The sequence below is a fragment of the Rana temporaria genome, chromosome 9 (genome assembly GCF_905171775.1).
Source record: "Rana temporaria chromosome 9, aRanTem1.1, whole genome shotgun sequence".
NCBI lineage: Eukaryota > Metazoa > Chordata > Amphibia > Anura > Ranidae > Rana > Rana temporaria.
The window spans coordinates 178,733,403-178,755,749 of NC_053497.1; positions in this window are offsets into that span (position 1 = coordinate 178,733,403).

The following is a 22,347-nucleotide window of genomic DNA, read 5'->3' on the forward strand; positions in this document are numbered from 1 at the left end:
TAGCAGGCAGAGATGTGGGGAGCAACAGCCAAGGAATCGTACAAGCAGCAGGCAGGAACATGGTCCATAAAAAGTCCTTGGTCTGTACAGGCAGAGATATGGTCAGCACAGCCAAAGTATTGGTCCAGGCAGCAGGCAGAGATGTGGTGAGGAAGGTGGTGGGTTTTTCTGTTGACTTTTGATAGATGATGACATACGCACTATAGATGACAAAATGTAGAAGTGTAGATATTTTAAAAAAAATAACATTTAAATGGGCATCTGAGCACACACAACATACAGGGATATGCAAAATGGTTGCGACTTGCGCACACAGGCGATACCATACAGTTAGCTTGAACTAGAGATGGACTGGTATCTTTATTCACCCTTACCAACTATGTAACTGTATGCAGCAAATGGCATCAGACAGGGATTTAGATTTTCAGAGAGTAGGTGCAGGAACTTCCGTGATGGGCGTTTCCCAGCAGGCAAAGTTCCGCCTATCACGGACCTTCTCTTGTCCGAAGATGAAAGGACGTTCGTGATTGGCAGAACACTGAACACAGCGTCTGCTGGGAAACTGAGGATGAGAGTTTTTTTAAAAAAAATCCAGTCAGGGTTTTCTTTTTCAAACTCCAGTCCAGTTTTCTTGTTCAAACTCCAGTCCAGTTTTCTTGTTCAAACTCCAGTCCAGTTTTTTTGTTCAAACTCCAGTCCAGTTTTTTTTAAAATAATCCAGTCCGGGTTTTCTTTTTCAAACTCCAGTCCAGTTGGTTTTTTCAAACTCCAGTCCAGTTGGTTTTTTCAAACTCCAGTCCAGTTGGTTTTTTCAAACTCCAGTCCAGTTGGTTTTTTCAAACTCCAGTCCAGTTGGTTTTTTCAAACTCCAGTCCAGTTGGTTTTTTCAAACTCCAGTCCAGTTGGTTTTTTCAAACTCCAGTCCAGTTGGTTTTTTCAAACTCCAGTCCAGTTGGTTTTTTCAAACTCCAGTCCAGTTTTTTTGTTCAAACTCCAGTCCAGTTTTTTTGTTCAAACTCCAGTCCAGTTTTTTTGTTCAAACTCTAGTCCAGTTTTTTTGTTCAAACTACAGTCCAGTTTTTTTGTTCAAACTACAGTCCAGTTTTTTTTTTCAAACTCCAGTCCAGTTTTTTTTTTTAAAAATCCAGTCCGGGTTTTCTTTTCCAAATTTCAGTCCAGTTTTTTTTTTTTTTTTGTTTATTTACGAAATTTTCAAAAAAAAAGTCTACAGTGTATGACAATGTAACAAGTAAATGGTAGTACATAGCTGACAACTCTTAGACAATGTGGAGATACAGGCACACTCTGACACAAACATGCAAGATAATCAATTATCAAGGCAATGTAAGCTAGCCACAGTCCAAAACAGACAGAACTATAAAAAATTCAGTCATTACCAGAGAGGATATAAAAAGAACAAGAAAATGAAAACAAAGAATAACAAAAAAAATAAAAAAAATTATGCACCATGGGAATCAAGACTCTTGAGAGGGTTCAGATAGGAAACCGGATGAGAACTCGGAATCATCCCACGTTTTCCAAATGCTCTCAAATAAAGGCAAGGTATCTTCAATCTTAGCAGTTAAATGTTCCATCCTACGTGTATCTATTATAATTGAAAGAACCTGGTGAATAGTAGGGGGTGAAGTAGAGAGCCATAGCCTAGGGATGGCTCTTTTTGCAACTAAAAGGACAAAAGACATACGTTTCGAAATGTAAAGGCGATAAGGGTACGGGATGGGATAGCAGGGACTGTAGGAGCTCTTGAATCTTTATCCAAAAAGGGCTAATGAGAGGGCATTCCCAGAAAATATGAAAAAGAGAGCCCACGGCCCAACGCATAACTTAGAGAGGGTAGGGTCACGGGCATGCAGTAGGTCTGGGGTCCTATACCAAAATAGAAACATTTTAAGGGCAGTCTCCCTATGCACCACACAGCGCGAAATCTTCGAAGTATTAGCCCATATTTTCCCCCAATCTAGCAACGAAATTGGGCGCTTTAGTATAGTAGACCATTTGTTCATATAATTATGCGTGGAGACCGTCGGGGGGGGGGGTTTCATGTAAAATTTTATATATTGATGAAATCAGCTTAGGTGCATAGGGAACTGCTACACATAAAAGCTCAAAATCTGTGGGTCTCTCTAGTGACAGCGAGGGGAACGTGGAGAGGAAAAAATGCTTAAATTGTAGATAAGAGTACTGAAGAGAAGTCGGCAGATCGTATTTTGCTTGTAATTCTGAGAAAGATAGAAAGATGCGCGTGACCGGATTGACCAAGTGTCGCAACTGAAAAATTCCAGCTTGAGTCCAGGGATACATTCTCCCGTATGAAAGGCCATCAGGAATATCTGGATTGAAAAGAACGTTCATCAGAGGGGAACACCTGGAGGAGAGGGAGAACCGCTCCACACATCTCCTCCAAGTAGTCAGGGTGAACAGCATTGGGGCTAAACATTAGTGTTGAGCGGAATACGCCATATTCGATTTCGCGAGATATCACGAATATTCGTGAAATATTCGCCAAAATCGAATATTTGTGATATTTTAAAATTTTTGAGAAATTTCGCTAATGCGAAATTGATTGCGAAATTTTGAAACATTCAATTTCACCTGCCCTTTGGAAAAAGTGTGGTTTTACGTAATGGACCCTGCAACTAACAACAAGGTATTAATAAAATAAATACATTATTATATAGATTTGAGGGTTTACTTTGACCAATTTGTATATTGATTAGTTTAATAAATATTGAATAACCAAAGATTTGGAAAATACAAGTAAACCGTTTAACATAAAGACATTTAAGAGATGTCAACGTAAACAGTTGTTATTCTCATTAAAGAGGTGAAATGCAAATGATGATGACACGGGACAAAAGATGGAAAATTCTTTGAAGATGTGATACACTGGAAAAACGCACAGAAACACTCCACTCTCTCCTATGACAACTGTGGTAGGAGAACTCTGATGCAAAAGAAGGGCGGAGAAAGTATTCGTGAATACTCGGCCCACCCAAGGTCTCTAATCATACCAGCAATGCTTTTAGACGTCGATGGAGATCACTAGGATGTGATCCGTTTTAAAAATAAAATTGCAAAAATATGCATATTCGGAATAGCGAATATTGGCAGCGAAATTCGAGTTATTCGCCAATATTCGAATATGCCATATTCGTAACGAATATTCGCAATGCGAATATTCGTGAGCAACACTACTAAACATAAAGATCTAAGCTGGGGCATAAATTTAGCGGACGATGGCCATAGCATATAACAGGGATGCACTGGTGCAGTAATCCCCATTTCTATCTCTGCCCACCTGGAAGGGGCCTTTCTAGACACCCAAGAGGTTAATATACGGAGATGAGAAGCATAATAATATTTAATAATATCTGGTGCCGCCATCCCACCTCTATGCTTAGGGGCGTAAACAACTGATTGTGCGATCCTATGGGAAGCATTATTCCAGATAAACCTGAGGCACCTCCCCTGAAGGAGTTTCGATTGCGACATCGGGACAGAAGTAGGGAGTGTCTCGAAAAGATACAATATCTTAGGGAGTATGGACATTTTTAAGACGTTGATCCTGCCTAATAAGGAGATTGGGAGGGAGGACCACAAATTCAAGAGACGAGATGATATCTCCGTAAACATGGGGGGAAGTTAGCTTGATATAAGGTGGAATATGAGGATGTGATATACACCCCCAGATACTTCAATGAGGCAGGACACCAACGATAGTTGAACTTGTCTTTGAGAGATGTGAGCATCTCCGGAGACATATTAATCGGTAGAGCCTCTGTCTTTGACCGATTAATCTCAAACCCTGACATGCTACCAAAGATAGAAAGAACATCATGTAGAGCAGGTAAAGAGGTAGAAGGATGAGTGAGAGTTAGTAGGAGGTCATCAGCAAAAAGTGAAAGCTTATATTCTCTCCGCCTCAGAGGGACTCCCCGTATGTCTGGGTGCTGCCTAATGGCCGCCGCCAGAGGCTCAAGACTCAAAATAAACAGCAAGGGCGACAGTGGGCACCCCTGCCTAGTACCATTACTTAGGGAGAACCGCTGAGATAGACAAGAGGAAAGCTGTACTTGGGAAGTAGGGGTGGAGTAAATGGCTCGAATAAAAGGGCCCGAAAACCCATACCTATCGAGGACCGCAAACATAAAAGGCCAACTAAGGCGATCAAATTCCTTTTGTGCGTCTAGGCTGAGGACAACTGCTGTCTGTTTAGTTTTAGTTAAAAGATCTATCAGGTCCACAGTCCTTCTGGTGTTGTCACCTGCATGTCTCGTGGGAACAAATCCTACTTGGTCTCTGTGGATTAAAGTCGTCAGAAGCGGGGGAAAGTCGGTTAGCCAACAATTTAGTAAAAATCTTGTAATCCGAATTCAATAGCGCAATGGGGCGATAATTATCTGGCAATGAAGGGTCTTTACCTGGTTTTGGGATGACCGTCAGGAATGCGTGTAAAAAGTGGGTATGGGGAACGGTGCCCTTGAGAAGTGAGGAAAACAGAGACTGAAGGTGGGGGTTCAAAATTTCCAAGAAGGTTTTATAGTAAACATATCTACTGGATCCAATCAGGCTTCCGTCCCGGACACGGGACAGAAACGGCCTTACTCAAAATATGGGACGATGCCCTCGAGGCGGCAGACGAAGGAGAATCTTGTCTCCTGGTTCTGCTGGACCTAAACGCAGCCTTTGACACGGTAGACCACAAACTGTTACTGATGCGACTAGCCATGGTAGCAGTAGTCGCAGAAGGTGATTTACCATGGTTTTCTTCCTTTTTTTTTAAAACCGATCATAAACAGTTAAATTGGGATCTTTCACGTTGGAAAAGCGCACGGTGTCATGTGGAGTCCCCCAAGGATCCCCCGACACCGGTGCTTTTCAACATCTATCTTCGCCCTCTCTTTGATATTATCAGTAGCCAAGAACTACTTATCACTCATATGCAGACGATACGCATCTGCAACAAAAAGGATCATCATCCCAGTTTAGAGAAATGTCTCTTTGATAGAAAACTGGATGACTAAGAGTTATGTTAAACTCAACAGTTCAAAAACAGAACTTCTCATGTTTCACGCCAGCTGTAAGAGTCAACTGGCAACAACCTGGACACCCCCGCCCATTCTGGGCCAAATCATCACCCCTAGCTCCAAAGTCAAAAGTCTCGGGGTCATCTTCGACACCTTCATGACAATGGACGCACAAATAGGGTCAGTAGTCAGCGGAGCGCACCATCTGTTGCGCCTACTACGCAGACTTATTCCATTTATCCCCAAAGAAGACGTAGCAGTCGTGGTGGGAACAATCGTGAATTCCAGACTGGACTATGCTAACGCCCTTTACCTCGGACTCCCAAAGTACCAAATCTCCCGTCTGCAAGTCGTTCAGAACACCGCCGCCAGACTGGGAAAAAAAATGGGAATCAATCTCACCTTCGCTGAGAACCCTTCACTGGCTGCCAGTAAAAGACAGATTTGTCTTTAAAGCACTCTGCCTGACACATAAGTGCATCCATGGGAAGGCTCCGCAATATCTTTGCGACAAGATAGAACCTCACAATTCGAATCGCGTTCTGCGATCCACCGACCAAAATCTGGTCAAGGTACCGAAAACCAAATACAAGTCCAAAGGAGAAAGAAGGTTTGCTTTTCAAGGTCCGAGACTATGGAACGCTTTACCAACCAGCATTCGGTTGGAGGAAAACCACCTGACTTTCAGAAGACAGATCAAGACTCTGCTCTTTTGAGGGCATGAGACACGAACAACTAGCGCCCAGAAGCGATTCAGTTCGCATGTGCCGCGCTTTATAAGTTTTTCATTCATTCATATGAGAGTCCATCTGGACCAGGGGACTTGTGAGCGGGGAGAGCTTTCACAACCTCGGTGATCTCTTCAAGGGAGACGGGGGCATTAAGTATAGAAAGTTCTTCTCCAGACAACTTAGGCAAAGCTAAGGAGGACATAAAGGAATCAAAGTCAACCTGAGAGAATTGAGTCAACGGATCCCCGCCCAACTTCTCCTAAAAATCACCAAAAACTTGCGTCACAACTTTGGGGCAGTAGGTGGGAGTACCATCTAGATGCAATAGATGATCAGGAATCGAGAGGAAGGGGCGTGGTCTCAATCTGTTAACTAGCATTCTGTGCGGCTTATTGGCGTATTCAGAAAATTTCTGTCTAGCCCATAACAAAGATTTAGAAATCTTATTCATATTAAAAGATTTGATACGATTCCGTAAGGAGACCACCACCCTTAGACGCTCCACAGTAGGGGAATCAAGGAGATGTGCCTCCGCAGCTCTAAGTTGGGCCAGGAGCTCATCCAGTCCAGTTTTTAAAACAAATCCAGTCCGGGTTTTTTTTTTCCAAACTCCAGTCCAGTTTTTTAAAAAAAATCCAGTCCGGGTTTTCTTTTTCAAACTCCAGTCCAGTTTTTAAAATAAATCCAGTCCGGGTTTTCTTTTTCAAACTCCAGTCCTGTTCTTTTTTTTAAAATCCAGTCCGGGTTTTTTTTTTTCAAACTCCAGTCCAGTTCTTTAAAAAAATCAAGTCCGGGTTTTCTTTTTCAAACTCCAGTCCAGTTCTTTTTTTAAAATCCAGTCCGGGTTTTCTTTTTCAAACTCCAGTCCAGTTTTTTTAAAAAAATCCAGTCCAGGTTTTCTTTTTCAAACTCCAGTCCAGTTCTTTTTTTAAAATCCAGTCCGGGTTTTCTTTTTAAAAATCCAGTCCAGTTTTTTTAAAAAATCCAGTCCGGGTTTTCTTTTTCAAACTCCAGTCCATTTTTTTAAATAAATCCAGTCCTGTTTTTTCCAAACTCCAGTCCAGTTTTTTCTAAAAATCAGTCCAGGTTTTCTTTTTCCAACTCCAGTCCAGTTTTTTTTTTAAATCCAGTCCGGGTTTTATTTTTCCAAACTCCAGTCCAGTTTTTTTTAAAAATCCAGTCCAGGTTTGCTTTTTTCAACTCCAGTCCATTTTTTTAAAAAAATGCAGTTCGGGTTTTCGTTTTCAACTCCAGTCCAGTTTCTTTAAAAAAAATCTGGTGAGGTGGCAATGGGCACAGTGAAGCTGCAAATGGGCATTGTTGACCCTCTTTTCTGCTTACAGTAGCTGCTGGATTCTCACCCTAGGCTTATACACGAGTCATTAAGTTTTCCCATTTTTTTTGTGGTAAAATTAGGTGCCTCGGCTTATATTCAAATATATATGGTGTGTGAGACATATTGGATTAGACATATGGTGTGTGAGACATATGGTGTGTGAGACATATGGTGTGTGAGACATATGGTGTGTGAGACATATGGTGTGTGAGACATATGGTGTGTGAGACATATGGTGTGTGAGACATATGGTGTGTGAGACATATGGTGTGTGAGACATATGGTGTGTGAGACATATTCGATTAGACATATGATGGGTGAGACATATTCGATTAGACATATTCGATTAGACATATTCGATTAGACATATGGTGTGTGTGTGTGACATTTTGGATTAGACATATCGGATTAGACATATCGGATTAGACATATCGGATTAGACATATCGGATTAGACATATCGGATTAGACATATCGGATTAGACATATCGGATTAGACATATTAGATTAGACATATTAGATTAGACATATTGGATTAGACATATTGGATTAGACATATTGGATTAGACATATTGGATTATATATGGTGTGTGAGACATATTAGATTATATATATGGTGTGTGAGACATATTAGATTATATATATATGGTGTGTGTGACATATTAGATTACAGTATACATATTAGATTAGACATATTAGATTAGACATATTGGATTAGACATATTGGATTAGACATATTGGATTAGACATATTGGATTAGACATATTGGATTATATATGGTGTGTGAGACATATTAGATTATATATATGGTGTGTGAGACATATTAGATTATATATATATGGTGTGTGTGACATATTAGATTACAGTATACATATTAGATTAGACATATTAGATTAGACATATTAGATTAGACATATTAGATTAGACATATTAGATTAGACATATTAGATTAGACATATTAGATTAGACATATTAGATTAGACATATTGGATTAGACATATTGGATTATACATATGGTGTGTGTGACATATTAGATTAGACATATTAGATTAGACATATTAGATTAGACATATTAGATTAGACATATTAGATTAGACATATTAGATTAGACATATTAGATTAGACATATTAGATTAGACATATTAGATTAGACATATTAGATTAGACATATTAGATTATACATATGGTGTGTGTGACATATTGGATTAGACATATTGGATTAGACATATTGGATTAGACATATTGGATTAGACATATGGTGTGTGTGACATATTAGATTAGACATATTAGGATTAGACATATTAGGATTAGACATATTAGGATTAGACATATTAGGATTAGACATATTAGGATTAGACATATTAGGATTAGACATATTGGATTATACATATTGGATTATACATATGGTGTGTGTGACATATTAGATTAGACATATTTGATTAGACATATTTGATTAGACATATTAGATTAGACATATTAGATTAGACATATTAGATTAGACATATTAGATTAGACATATTAGATTAGACATATTAGATTAGACATATTAGATTAGACATATTAGATTAGACATATTAGATTATACATATGGTGTGTGTGACATATTGGATTAGACATATTGGATTAGACATATTGGATTAGACATATTGGATTAGACATATGGTGTGTGTGACATATTAGATTAGACATATTAGGATTAGACATATTAGGATTAGACATATTAGGATTAGACATATTAGGATTAGACATATTAGGATTAGACATATTAGGATTAGACATATTAGGATTAGACATATTGGATTATACATATTGGATTATACATATGGTGTGTGTGACATATTAGATTAGACATATTAGACATATTAGATTATATATATGGTGTGTGTGACATATTAGATTAGACATATTTGATTAGACATATTAGATTAGACATATTAGATTAGACATATTAGATTAGACATATTAGATTAGACATATTAGATTAGACATATTAGATTAGACATATTAGATTAGACATATTAGATTAGACATATTAGATTAGACATATTAGATTAGACATATTAGATTAGACATATTAGATTAGACATATTAGATTAGACATATTAGATTAGACATATTAGATTAGACATATTAGATTATACATATGGTGTGTGTGACATATTGGATTAGACATATTGGATTAGACATATTGGATTAGACATATTGGATTAGACATATGGTGTGTGTGACATATTAGATTAGACATATTAGGATTAGACATATTAGGATTAGACATATTAGGATTAGACATATTAGGATTAGACATATTAGGATTAGACATATTAGGATTAGACATATTGGATTATACATATTGGATTATACATATGGTGTGTGTGACATATTAGATTAGACATATGGTGTGTGTGACATATTAGATTAGACATATTAGATTAGACATATTAGATTAGACATATTAGATTAGACATATTAGATTAGACATATTAGATTAGACATATTAGATTAGACATATTAGATTAGACATATTAGATTAGACATATTAGATTAGACATATTAGATTAGACATATTAGATTAGACATATTAGATTAGACATATTAGATTAGACATATTAGGATTAGACATATTAGGATTAGACATATTAGACATATTGGATTAGACATATGGTGTGTGTGACATATTAGATTAGACATATTAGATTAGACATATTGGATTAGACATATTGGATTAGACATATTGGATTAGACATATTGGATTAGACATATTTGGATTAGACATATTGGATTAGACATATTAGGATTAGACATATTTGGATTAGACATATTGGATTATACATATGGTGTGTGTGACATATTAGATTAGACATATTAGATTAGACATATTAGATTATATATATGGTGTGTGTGACATATTAGATTAGACATATTAGATTAGACATATTAGATTAGACATATTAGATTAGACATATTAGATTATACATATGGTGTGTGTGACATATTGGATTAGACATATGGTGTGTGTGACATATTAGATTAGACATATTAGATTAGACATATTAGATTAGACATATTAGATTAGACATATTAGATTAGACATATTAGATTAGACATATTAGATTAGACATATTAGATTAGACATATTAGATTATACATATTGGATTAGACATATTGGATTAGACATATTGGATTAGACATATTGGATTAGACATATTAGGATTAGACATATTAGGATTAGACATATTTGGATTAGACATATTTGGATTAGACATATTGGATTATACATATGGTGTGTGTGACATATTAGATTAGACATATTAGATTAGACATATTAGATTAGACATATTAGATTAGACATATTAGATTAGACATATGGTGTGTGTGACATATTGGATTAGACATATTGGATTAGACATATTGGATTAGACATATGGTGTGTGTGACATATTAGATTATACATATGGTGTGTGTGACATATTAGATTAGACATATTAGGATTAGACATATTGGATTAGACATATTAGATTAGACATATTAGATTAGACATATTGGATTAGACATATTAGATTATACATATTGGATTAGACATATTAGATTATACATATGGTGTGTGTGACATATTAGATTAGACATATTGGATTAGACATATTAGATTAGACTTATTAGATTAGACATATTAGATTAGACATATTAGATTAGACATATTAGATTAGACATATTAGATTAGACATATTAGATTAGACATATTAGATTAGACATATTAGATTAGACATATTAGATTATATATATGGTGTGTGAGACATATTAGATTAGACATATTTGATTAGACATATTAGATTAGACATATTAGACATATTCGATTAGACATATTAGATTATATATATGGTGTGCGAGACATATTAGATTAGACATATTAGATTAGACATATTAGATTAGACATATTAGATTAGACATATTAGACATATTTGATTAGACATATTAGATTAGACATATTAGACATATTCGATTAGACATATTAGATTATATATATGGTGTGTGAGACATATTAGATTAGACATATTAGATTAGACATATTAGATTAGACATATTAGACATATTTGATTAGACATATTAGATTAGACATATTAGACATATTCGATTAGACATATTAGATTATATATATGGTGTGTGAGACATATTAGATTAGACATATTAGATTAGACATATTAGATTAGACATATTAGATTAGACATATTAGACATATTTGATTAGACATATTAGATTAGACAGATTAGATTAGACATATCAGATATATATATACACACACTATACTCTGCATTTAGTGTAGTCTATATCTACAGTACATTTGGTGGTATACAGTTTCTAATACACTTCTGGTGGTGTATTAAAGGGGAGTTCCACCCAAAAGTGGAACTTCCGCTTAATCCACTCCTCGCCCCCTTACATGCCACATTTGGCATGTATTTTTTTTTGGGGGGGGGGGGCTTCAGGAGCTTCAGGCGAGGGGCTGCAAAGGCGAATACTCTAATCGCCTTTTGGCAGCCCCTCCCTGTAGGTGATCGCCTGGGACACGCGACAGGTCCCAGGCGATCGCCTGTCCAATCAAATGGCGCTCGCGCATGCGCAGTGGGTGCCTGGCTGTGAAGCCGAAAGCTGTCACGGCCGGCTGCCCACAGTTGCAGTGGAGGCGGTGAAGGGGGGGACCAGAACGAAGCTCCCAGCGGCACGTCGCTGGACCGGGGAACAGGTAAGTGTAGGTTTATTAAAAGCCTACACTTTTTGTAGCTGCCGATTTTTAATAAACATAAAAAAAAAGCCTGGAACACACACATTATATATATATATATATATATATATATATATATATATATATATATATATATATATATATATATATATATATATATACATACATATATATATATACACATACATATATATATATATATACACATACATACATACACACACACACATTCTAGTATGTGTTATATATGGCTTTTTTTTCTCAGACAATAGGTGCAGGAACTCCCCCTTTCCACGTCACCCCTTTTAGACAATATCATTTTGTGATGCCAAGTAATTTGTATGGAATTTGGTAATGATATCAAGAAAAACAGTAAAATAGACCCCCTGCAGCCAGCAACAATAGATCCCCCCTAACAACAATGAACCATCCACAGAAATTCCATGTTTGTCAAGTAGAAGACCATCTTCTCCCAACCTTGTGAGATGGGACAACACCTGGTATGTAGACAAAGGATGCACCCGCTACCGGCCACATGGACACTGAAGAATTATTATAAAAAAAAAAAATATATAGTTCTTTTCACCACCTCCACGTTTATATATCGGTGGCTTTCAAAATAAGAAATGCAATAATTGTGAGGTTCGAGGAACAGTTTGGTGTCATTTTGCTAATTTAACCCCTTCCATACCGGAGGGGCACTTACGCACCTTCCTGCCCAGGCCAATTTTCAGCTTTCAGTGCTGTCGCACTTTGAATGACAATTGCGCGGCCATGCCACACTGTACCCAAACAATTTTTCTATCATTTTGTTCCTACAAATAGAGCTTTCTTTTGGTGGTATTTGATCACCTCTGTGATTTTTATTTTTTGTGCAACTAAAAAAAGACCAAAAATTTTACAAAAAAAAGCAAGTTAGGCTTACCGGTAACTTGTTTTCCAGAAGTCTTTCAGGACAGCACCTCGAGAGATAGTGGCTCCTCCCTCTCCAACAGGAAACACCTTCACTTCAAACTTTAAAGGGAGGCTCCTCCCAGCACACCTCAGTTGTTACCGAGAAACCTCCGGCCCCGGCTGGAACATATAAACACATAGGTTAGTCACAGCATGGCATATTTAACAAGTATCTCAAACGGGCGGGTTGCTGCTGTCCTGAAAGACTTCTGGAAAACAAGTTACCGGTAAGCCTAACTTGCTTTTTCCCAGAGCGTCTTTCAGGACAGCACCTCGAGAGGATACCAGAGAATTACCACCTTAGGGCGGGACAACAGCTTGTAGGACCTTTCTGCCAAATGCTTGGTCCTTGGCAGAAATAAGGTCCAACCTATAATGCCGTACAAACGTGTTAAAGCTTGACCACGTCGCCGCCTTGCAGATTTGTTCCGGGGTGGCACCAGCTCTCTCTGCCCATGAGGTCGCAAGCGCTCGTGTAGAATGAGCACAGATCCCATCTGGTGGGACAATCTTTGCATGCAAATAGGTCTCCCTGACGGCTAGCTTTAACCATCTGGCTATTGTGCCCTTTGAGGCTGGATGGCCCCTTCTTTTGCCCCCAAACAAAACAAATAGTGAATCTGAGCGTCTGAAGGACTCTATTATTTTAAGGTAGCATAACAAAGCCCATCTAACATGTGAAAAAATGATTCTTTTTCCCCTGAGGGGTTTGAACAAAACGTAGGCAGCACAATCTCTTGAGCGCGATTGGCTGCTGAGGCTACCTTCGGTAAGAATTTTGGGTCTGTTCTAAGCACAACCCTATCCGAAAATAAAGAAAAATATGGTTCCCTTATTGACAGGGCCTGTAATTCGCTCACCCTACGAGCTGAGGTGATAGCGACCAGGAAAAGAACCTTCAAGGTAGCATCTCTAAGAGAAGCATCACACAAAGGTTCAAAAGGCTTTTCAGCTAAAGCTTTCAATACAATTGACAAATCCCACTTCGGGAAACCCTTAACCTGTGGCGGCCTAGCCCTCGAGAGGGCTCTAAAGAACCTGGACACCAACGGTTCAGAGGCTATCGATCTTTCTAGAAAGACTGCTAAGGCGGATACTTGCACCTTTAGAGTGCTGACCGCTAACCCCATATCTGCTCCGTTTTGCAAAAATTCTAGGATGGCCTTCAGGCTGCTAGGTTCCATGTTTGCAGTGTGACACCAGGACGTATACACTCTCCAAACCTTAGCGTAGATGGTTCTTGTGACCTTCTTCCTGCTATTTAATAGGGTAGACACTAACCGATCTGAAAACCCCTTATCCTCTAGGATCTTTCTTTCAGAAACCAAGCTGAAAGGGAGAGCCTGAATACGTCCGGATGACACACTGGACCCTGACTCAGAAGATCTGACCTGCGAGGTAGGTGCCAACATGGTCTTGTAGCCATACCTAGGAGTGTTGAGAACCATGCTCTCTTGGGCCAATACGGAGCGATCAGGATTACTGGGACTCCTTCCTTCTGAATCTTTCTCAGGACTGATGGAATCAGTTGGAACGGGGGGAAAGCGAAGCAGAGGCGAAATCTCCAGGAAAGCGCCAGGGCATCTACCCCTAGGGAGCCCTCCAGTCTGTTTAGAGAAAAAAAACAGAGGTACCTGGGAGTTTTCCCTCGAAGCAAACCTCTGGTTGACCCCACCTGCTGACGATTTCTGCAAAGACTTCGGGGTTTAGTGACCACTCCGACTCCCGAACCTGACGCCTGCTCAGAAAATCTGCCACCCCATTCAGGGATCCCCTCAGGTGTACCGCTGAGAGTGATCGCAGATTATTTTCTGCCCACAACAGGGTGCTTTCGGCCAACATCAGCAGGGGCTTGCTTCTGGTGCCCCCTGCCTGTTTAGATACGCTACGGCCGTAGCGTTGTCCGTCAGCACCTGAACGTGGTGGTCTAGTAGATCCGGAGCAAACCTCTCTAGAGCTAATGTGACTGCTCTCAACTCCCTCCAGTTCGAAGATCGAGCTGACTCCTCCTTTGACCATCGGCCCTGAACGAAGTTCTTTCCCAAGTGGGCTCCCCATCCCCAGGCACTGGCATCTGTCGTTATTCTTTTCCCCACTGGAAAAGACCACTCCAGACCCTTCGAGAGAACCCTCTGGTCCTTCCACCAATATAGGGATCTCTTTACCCGAGATGGAATCTTTACTAGATTGTCCAGGGAATTGAGGTTGTGATCCCATGACCTTAACAGAAAACTCTGTAGGCACCGAAAGTGCAGCCTTGCCCACTGGATTGCAGGCATGGTTGAGGTCAATAGTCCTAACGCTGCCATTATTTGCCTTATGGATATGGGTTGATTGGACTGAAGTCGAGAGATGGTCTCCTGGACCTTGATCTTTTTTTCTTGGGGTAGAAATATACTTTGGCTCAGAGAGTTCACCTGAAATCCTAGAAACAGAAGTTCCTGAGCAGGTACCAGTGATGATTTCTGAAGGTTCAGGATCCACCCCAGGGACTCCAGGTGAGATTGAGCCCTGGCCAAGTCTATCAGTAATTTTTCCCTTGACGGGGCAAAAAATAACAGGTCGTAGATATGGGACCACTGCCACTCCCTGCAGACGAAGCGGTGCCAAGGCTTCCGCCATCACCTTGGTAAACACCCGGGGTGAGGATGAGAGCCCTGTACTGCAGGTGCTGAACTATCCCCCCTCTCCTTACCGCAAACCTGAGGTATCTTTGGGATTGCGGAGAGATCGGGATGTGCAGATAGGCATCCCTCAAATCTATTGACGCCATGAAGCAACCTGGCGTCAATAGATTCCGGACTGAAAAAATAGAGTCCATTTTGAACCTCCTGTACCTGACTGACTTGTTTAAGGGTTTCAGGTTTAGGATCATCCTGAATTTTCCTGTAGGTTTCTTTATCAGGAAAATATGGGAGTAGAAACCCAGGCCTTGCTCTGCCTGAGGTACCTCTATTATTACCCCCTGCTGCCTCAACTCCCTTAAAGAGGATTTCATGGCCAGGGATTTTGCTGGATCCTTTGGGAAATTTGTCACCAAAAATCTTTGGGGTGGAGTGTCTGAAAACTCTATCTCGTAACCCCGGGACAGGGTGGTCAGAATGTACTGATTGGTGGTTATCTCTGACCACCGCGGAAGAAACCTTTGTAATCTTCCGCCAACCCGGGTCGCCGAGTCATTGCGATTTTTGGGACTGTGCAGGAGGATTGAAAAGGATTCCCTTTTTTTCTTTGGCTTTCTGTACCCAACCTCTCCTGTCCCCTTGGGGTTTGTTGCCCTTATCCTGTGCCCTTTGCTGACGAAAAAAACGTCTAGGGGGCTGCCTTTTCCTCTTGACCAGGAAAGATTTCTTCCTATCTGCGGTCCTGTCCAGGATACTATCTAAATCTGGACCAAATAGGAGATCTCCTGAGAAAGGGATACCGCAAAGTTTGTTCTTTGATGCCGCATCCCCTGGCCAGGTTTTCAGCCAAAGCGCTCTCCTGGCCGAATTTGCCAGGGCCGCTGACCTTGCTGACATCTTAATGGCCTCCACTGAGGCATCCGCAATGTAGGCTACTGCCGCGGTCAGAGTAGAAAAAGATTCCAGAATCTCCTCTTTCGACGAATCATCCTTAATATGATTCTTCAACTGATTTGTCCAGAACTCGAGATTCCGGGCAACACAGGTTGTGGCCATGGCGGGCTTTAAACCATTCATGATTGACTGCCAAGACCTTTTGAGGAGGAGATCCATGCGCTTGTCCATGGGGTCCTTAAGAACACCCATGTCCTCAAAGGCCAGGTCCGTGGACCTAGATACTTGCGAGAAAGCCGCATCAAGTTTTGGGACTTTGTTCCAAACTGCTGTTTGATCTTCCTCAAAGGGAAAGCGCCTCTTATGTGCTTTAGGGAAAAAGGGTTTTTTCTCTGAATCCTGCCATTCTCTAATTATGGTCTCAGAAATCACTGAATGGACCGGAATGACCCGCCCCTTTGACTCATGCAGACCCGCATACATGCGGTCATGCAAGGTTAGATCCCTTTTTTCCTCACTCAGGCCTAAAGTTAAATGGATAGCCCTGATTAAGCCGTCCACTTCCTCCAGGGCAGGGCTGGACTGGGACAGAAATTTGGCCCTGGACTTCATCCAGACTGGCCCACTTTGACAGGTCTCTCCCATGGCGGCCGGACAACTCCCGCACCCCCCCCCCCGGCCACCAAAGCCCCCTTTCCCCCTTCATTAGCCACTAGCCATTCTACTTTATTAGAATGTCCTCTTATAGGCAGTACCAGAGGGGAAGCTAGACATTATTTCACCCGGGCAAAGAATCAGTTCGGTGCCCCCCCTTATGGGACAAGATTAGGCAGAAGTGAGAAACTCCCAGGCCATAGCTGTTGAGTCAGCTGTCTGTCCCCTCCCCCCATGCTCCTCTGTCGTCGTCCCTGCTCCTCTGGTCCTCCCCCTGCTTCTTTGTTCCCCCCAGGTGAGCGCTGCGGGGAGGGAGAGGAGGTGAGCGCTGCGGGAAGGGAGAGACAGAGGAGCGGAGGGGGCGGCGGTCTGCTGTCACTGAAGCCGGCCCACTGAGCCATCGGCCCACCGGGAAACTCCCTGTAGTCCCAATGGCCAGTCCATCCCTGCTCCAGGGATAGTTTAAACTTTGAGGGGTGTCCCGCTGACTCCCCGTCTGACTCCTCTGAGTCCTCGCTGTCTGGTACCTGAGAGCCCCCTTCCCTGGGACCTGCGTCGCCTGTTCCCAAAACCAGTTCCGGTACTGACACTGAATCCTGAGAGGATTGAGAAGTGGAGGCTAGAGGGGTGGGAGGCGGAACTAATGACTCACGTAAGGACTGAAATGTGGACAGTAGTTATTTCTTTGCTGAGGAAATCAGATCATCCCGCATAGCGGCTGACTCCTCCTGTATCAAAGAATCAATACATGTTTTACAAAGTGCCTTCTTCCAGCTGTCACTCATCTTTGTTTTACATGATGGGCATCTCCTTCTAGTATCAGACTTAGCCTGCAAGGAAAAAAACAGGGAAGAGAAGGCAGGGAGACCTTAGTGAGGAACCCTGTTCACACTTATGGACCCCAACAAAAGGTGCACTAGGAAAAGTAAAGACCAACCAGTGCCCAGACAGGCCCCCAAGCCACTGGGGGGGGGAGAAAAATAATTTTGAGACTGACCATCCACCTGACAGAAAAAAGGTAGAACTCATAAGGAAGAAACACTCACTGCGCTGCTTCCCGCCTTGCTGGTGCATGTGCCTGTCCCCACCGCTGGACTCTCTCTCTGCTGTTTCCATCGCAGAATACCAGTGCTTCACCCGTGGCTTCACCGACCAGCTTCCGGAGACCTATAGCGCCGTTGCGCCGGACCGGAAGCGGAAATCGGCACCAGCTCCCGCTCCGCCCCTTCCTAGCCGGCGCGCCAGAAATGACGCATACGGCCGGCGCCCGCGCTGAAAACTGTAAACAGAATGGCGCGAATCGCGCGCGCGGCCGCCGGACGCCATCCCCAGCTACTCGTGGCCCCACTGAGCACACCTCGCCCGCCTGTAGCACCCGGAACCCCGGATGTGTGGAAGGGGAAGCCCGGCTACTACCGTCACCGAACGGGTAGCTCGGGGAGCGGAGTCTCCCAGGCGTTTAGCCTGCAAAAGGTAAGAAAAAACCTTAGTTAGACTTACCGGTAACGGTATTTCTATGAGTCTTTCAGGACAGCACCTGGAGAGAGCGCAGCTCCACCCACTTCCCAGGAAACACTGCAGCCAATGCTATGACTTCCGCCCCCTTCCACCATGGCCTCAGTTGTTCACGAGTACCTCCGGCCACGCTGAAATTAGATAAGCAGAACATAGAAACTACACACATTAGTATATATATATATTATCTTCAATAACAAAAGGGCGGGTTATCGGTGCTGTCCTGAAAGACTCATAAAAATACCGTTACCGGTAAGTCTAACTAAGGTTTTCTCACCTCGTCTTTCAGGACAGCACCTGGAGATGATAACCGAGTACTTACTCTAGGGTGGGACCACCGCTTGCAGGACCTTCCTGCCAAAAGACTGCTCTGACACAGAGAGAAAATCCATCCTATAATGACGAGCGAAGGTGGAAAAGCTCGTCCACGTTGCCGCTTTACAGATGTGTTCTGGTGAAGCTCCAGCCCGTTCTGCCCAGGAAGTTGCCACCGCCCTAGTAGAATGGGCCATTACTCCTGGAGGAGGATCCAAACCTTTAGCTTTGTATGCCTCATGGATAGCCATACGTAACCATCTAGCCAGAGTACTCTTGGAAGCCCCATGCCCCTTGCGGGATCCTGAAAACAGAACTAAAAGCGAATTTGCCTTTCTGAACTCACTAGAGACCTCTAGATAGCGTCTAATGCATCTCCTGACATCTAAGGAATGGAATTCTCTCTCCTTCGGACAAGAAGGAGTTGGACAAAAGGTAGGTAACACTATTTCCTGCGTCCTATGAAATACTGACACTACCTTCGGAAGAAAACTCGGATCAGTTCTTAATACTACCCTATCAGGGAAGATTGACAAAAAACGGCTCCAGAATGGAAAGCGCCTGAAGCTCGCTAACCCTCCTCGCTGAGGTGACCGCTACCAAAAGCACCAATTTCAAAGTCAGAAATTTTATAGAGGCGTCTACCAGTGGCTCGAAGGGTTTTTTAGTCAAACCCCCCAGGACCACTGATAAATCCCACTTGGGGAAAAATTTAAACGGGGAAGGCCTAGCCCTGGCTAAGGCCTTAAAAAATCTGATAACGTAGGGCTCTAGAGATAAACGTCTCTCTAGAAACACTGACAAAGCCGCCACCTGAGCCTTCAAGGTGCTGGCTGCCAGACCCTTATCCATACCGTCTTGTAAAAACTCCAAGATGGAAAAAGTATTCAAAGGAGAACAATTTCTACCTTCACACCAAGAATTGAAAACTTTCCAAGTCTTGAAGTAGATGGCCCTCGTGACCTTTTTCCTGCTACTAAGTAGCGTATCTACCAAGCGTTTGGACAAACCCTTACTGCTAAGAATTAGCTCTTCAGTAACCAGGCCGTGAATCTTAATCGACTCACGTCTGGATGAAGTAGAGGGCCCTGAAACAGTAAATCTTTTCTGACTGGCAGTACCCAGGGATCTTCTACTGCCAGTTCCAACAGACTCGAAAACCAAGGCCTCTTGGGCCAGTACGGGGCTATCAGGATCCGAGTAGTCTTCTCCTCCTGAAGCTTCCGTAACACTAAAGGAATGATCTGAACTGGGGGGAAGGCATAGCACAGGCGGAAGGGCCAGCGTTGGACTAACGCATCCAGACCCTCTGCCTGGTCCATTCTGTTGAGAGAAAAATAAGCTGGAACCTTGGCATTGGACTGGGACGCGAACAGGTCTATCTGAGGGGTTCCCCACCTGTTTACTAGCTCTTGGAAGACCTCCGGGCATAAACACCATTCTGATTCCAGAACCCTCGTCCGACTTAAAAAATCTGCCAGAAGGTTTAGGCTGCCTTTTAGGTGTACTGCCGATAGGGATGCCAGGTTCACCTCTGCCCAGGACAGAGTCTGTAAGGCCAGACTGAGGAGTACCTTGCTTCTCGTGCCCCCCTGTCTGGAAATATACGCCACCGCTGTGGCGTTGTCTGACAGAATCTGGACGTGCTGGTCCAGAATCAGCTCCTGGAAGGCCCTTAGCCCTAACCAAATGGCCCTGAGTTCCCTCCAATTGGAGGACCTTCTGACTCCTCCCTCGACCAGGATCCCTGTGCCATCTGCCCGTTCAGGTGAGCACCCCATCCCCACGAACTCGCGTCCGTAGTTAGGACCCTTGTAGTGGGGAAGGACCAAGACAGGCCTAGGCGCAGATTTGCCTGACCTCTCCACCACCAAAGTTTCCTTTTCACTGAAGACGGAACTCTGAACCTTTTCTCTAGGGATTCCCCATGGGTCCAATTCTGAAGGATCGCCTGCTGTAGGCCTCTTGAATGGAGCCGAGCCCACTGCACCGCCAGCATGGCGGACGTGAGTAAGCCCATTGTGGACATGGCTGAGCGAACAGAAATCGGCACATTCGACTGAATCGTCTTCACCGCAGCCTGAACTTTCTCTATCTTTTCTTATGGTAGAAAAATCTTCCCCTGAACAGAGTCTATAGTGTATCCTAGAAAGACTATCCTCTGGGAGGGCACTAGATTTGACTTCTCTTTGTTCAGAATCCATCCGAGCCCTTCCAAATGGGTCCTCCTCAGGTCCAGGAGAAGCTGCTCCTCCGACTTGAACACCAGGAGGTCATCCAAGTATGGAATTATAGAAATCCCCCTGAGCCTTAGCGGTGCCAAGGCCTCTGCCACCACCTTTGAAAAGACTCTGGGAGAGGAGGAAAGGCCGAATGGGAGGGCTCTGAATTGGAAATGTCTCACTCCACTCTCTGTTCTGATGGCTAGGCGCAGATAGCGCTGGGAGGAAGTCCTGATCGGGACGTGCAAATATGCATCCCTTAAATCTATCGATGCTAGAAAGCACCCCCGAGGAAGAAGCTTTCTCACCGAGTATATAGAATCCATGCGGAATCTCTTGTACCGGATAGCTAGATTCAGGACTTTCAGGTTTAAAATCAACCTGAATTTGCCGGACGGCTTTCTTACTAGAAATATATGGGAATAACAGCCCTCCCCCTGTTCTCTCTGGGGCACTGGCGTAATCACCCTCTGTTGGAGAAAATCTTCCACTAATGACAGCATTGCCCGAGAATTCTCTTGCTCCCTGGGCAATTGGGTCACATAAAACCGCGACGGTGGTCTTCCCAAGAACTCCAGCGCGTAGCCCTCTGCAATCAGTTTGAGGACATACGGACTGGACGTCGCCTCTGCCCACTGTGGAAGGAAGGCTTGGAGCCGACCTCCCACAGCCGGGAGACCGTCACTGGGGTTTAGCAGGCTGGCTGGGGGAGCGAAATAACACCCCAGCCTTCCCGCGGCCACTCTGGGACCGCCAGGGTCTACCACCCTGGCCTCTTTGCGCATCCTTAGGACCCTTGGCTTGGAAAAAAGGACGAAAATTTTTCTTGGGCCCCGAATCCGCCTTTTTTCTATCCGCCGTCCTATCCAGAACGGCGTCTAGTCCTGTGCCAAACACCAAGTCTCCCTCAAACGGTAACCCACACAATTTAACCTTAGAGGCTGTGTCCCCTGGCCAGGTCTTAACCCATAAGGCCCTTCTGGTTGAATTTATCAACGCCGAGGATCTGGCGGAGAGCTTCACTGATTCCGCAGATGCATCCGCTATATAGCCTACCGCCTTCATAAGGACTGGAAAGGATTCCAAAAGCTCTCTACGAGAGGTCCCAGCCTCAATGTGACCTTTAAACTGATCCAGCCAATGTTCAAGGTTTCTAGCCACAACAGTGGATGCCATAGCTGGCTTGAGATTAGTCAAGGTGGCATCCCAGGCTTTTTTGAGCAGGGTATCTGCTCTTTTATCAAGGGAATCTTTAAGGGTACCTGTATCCTCAAAGGCTAGGTCAGTATTGCGAGAAACTTTCGAGAATGCTGCATC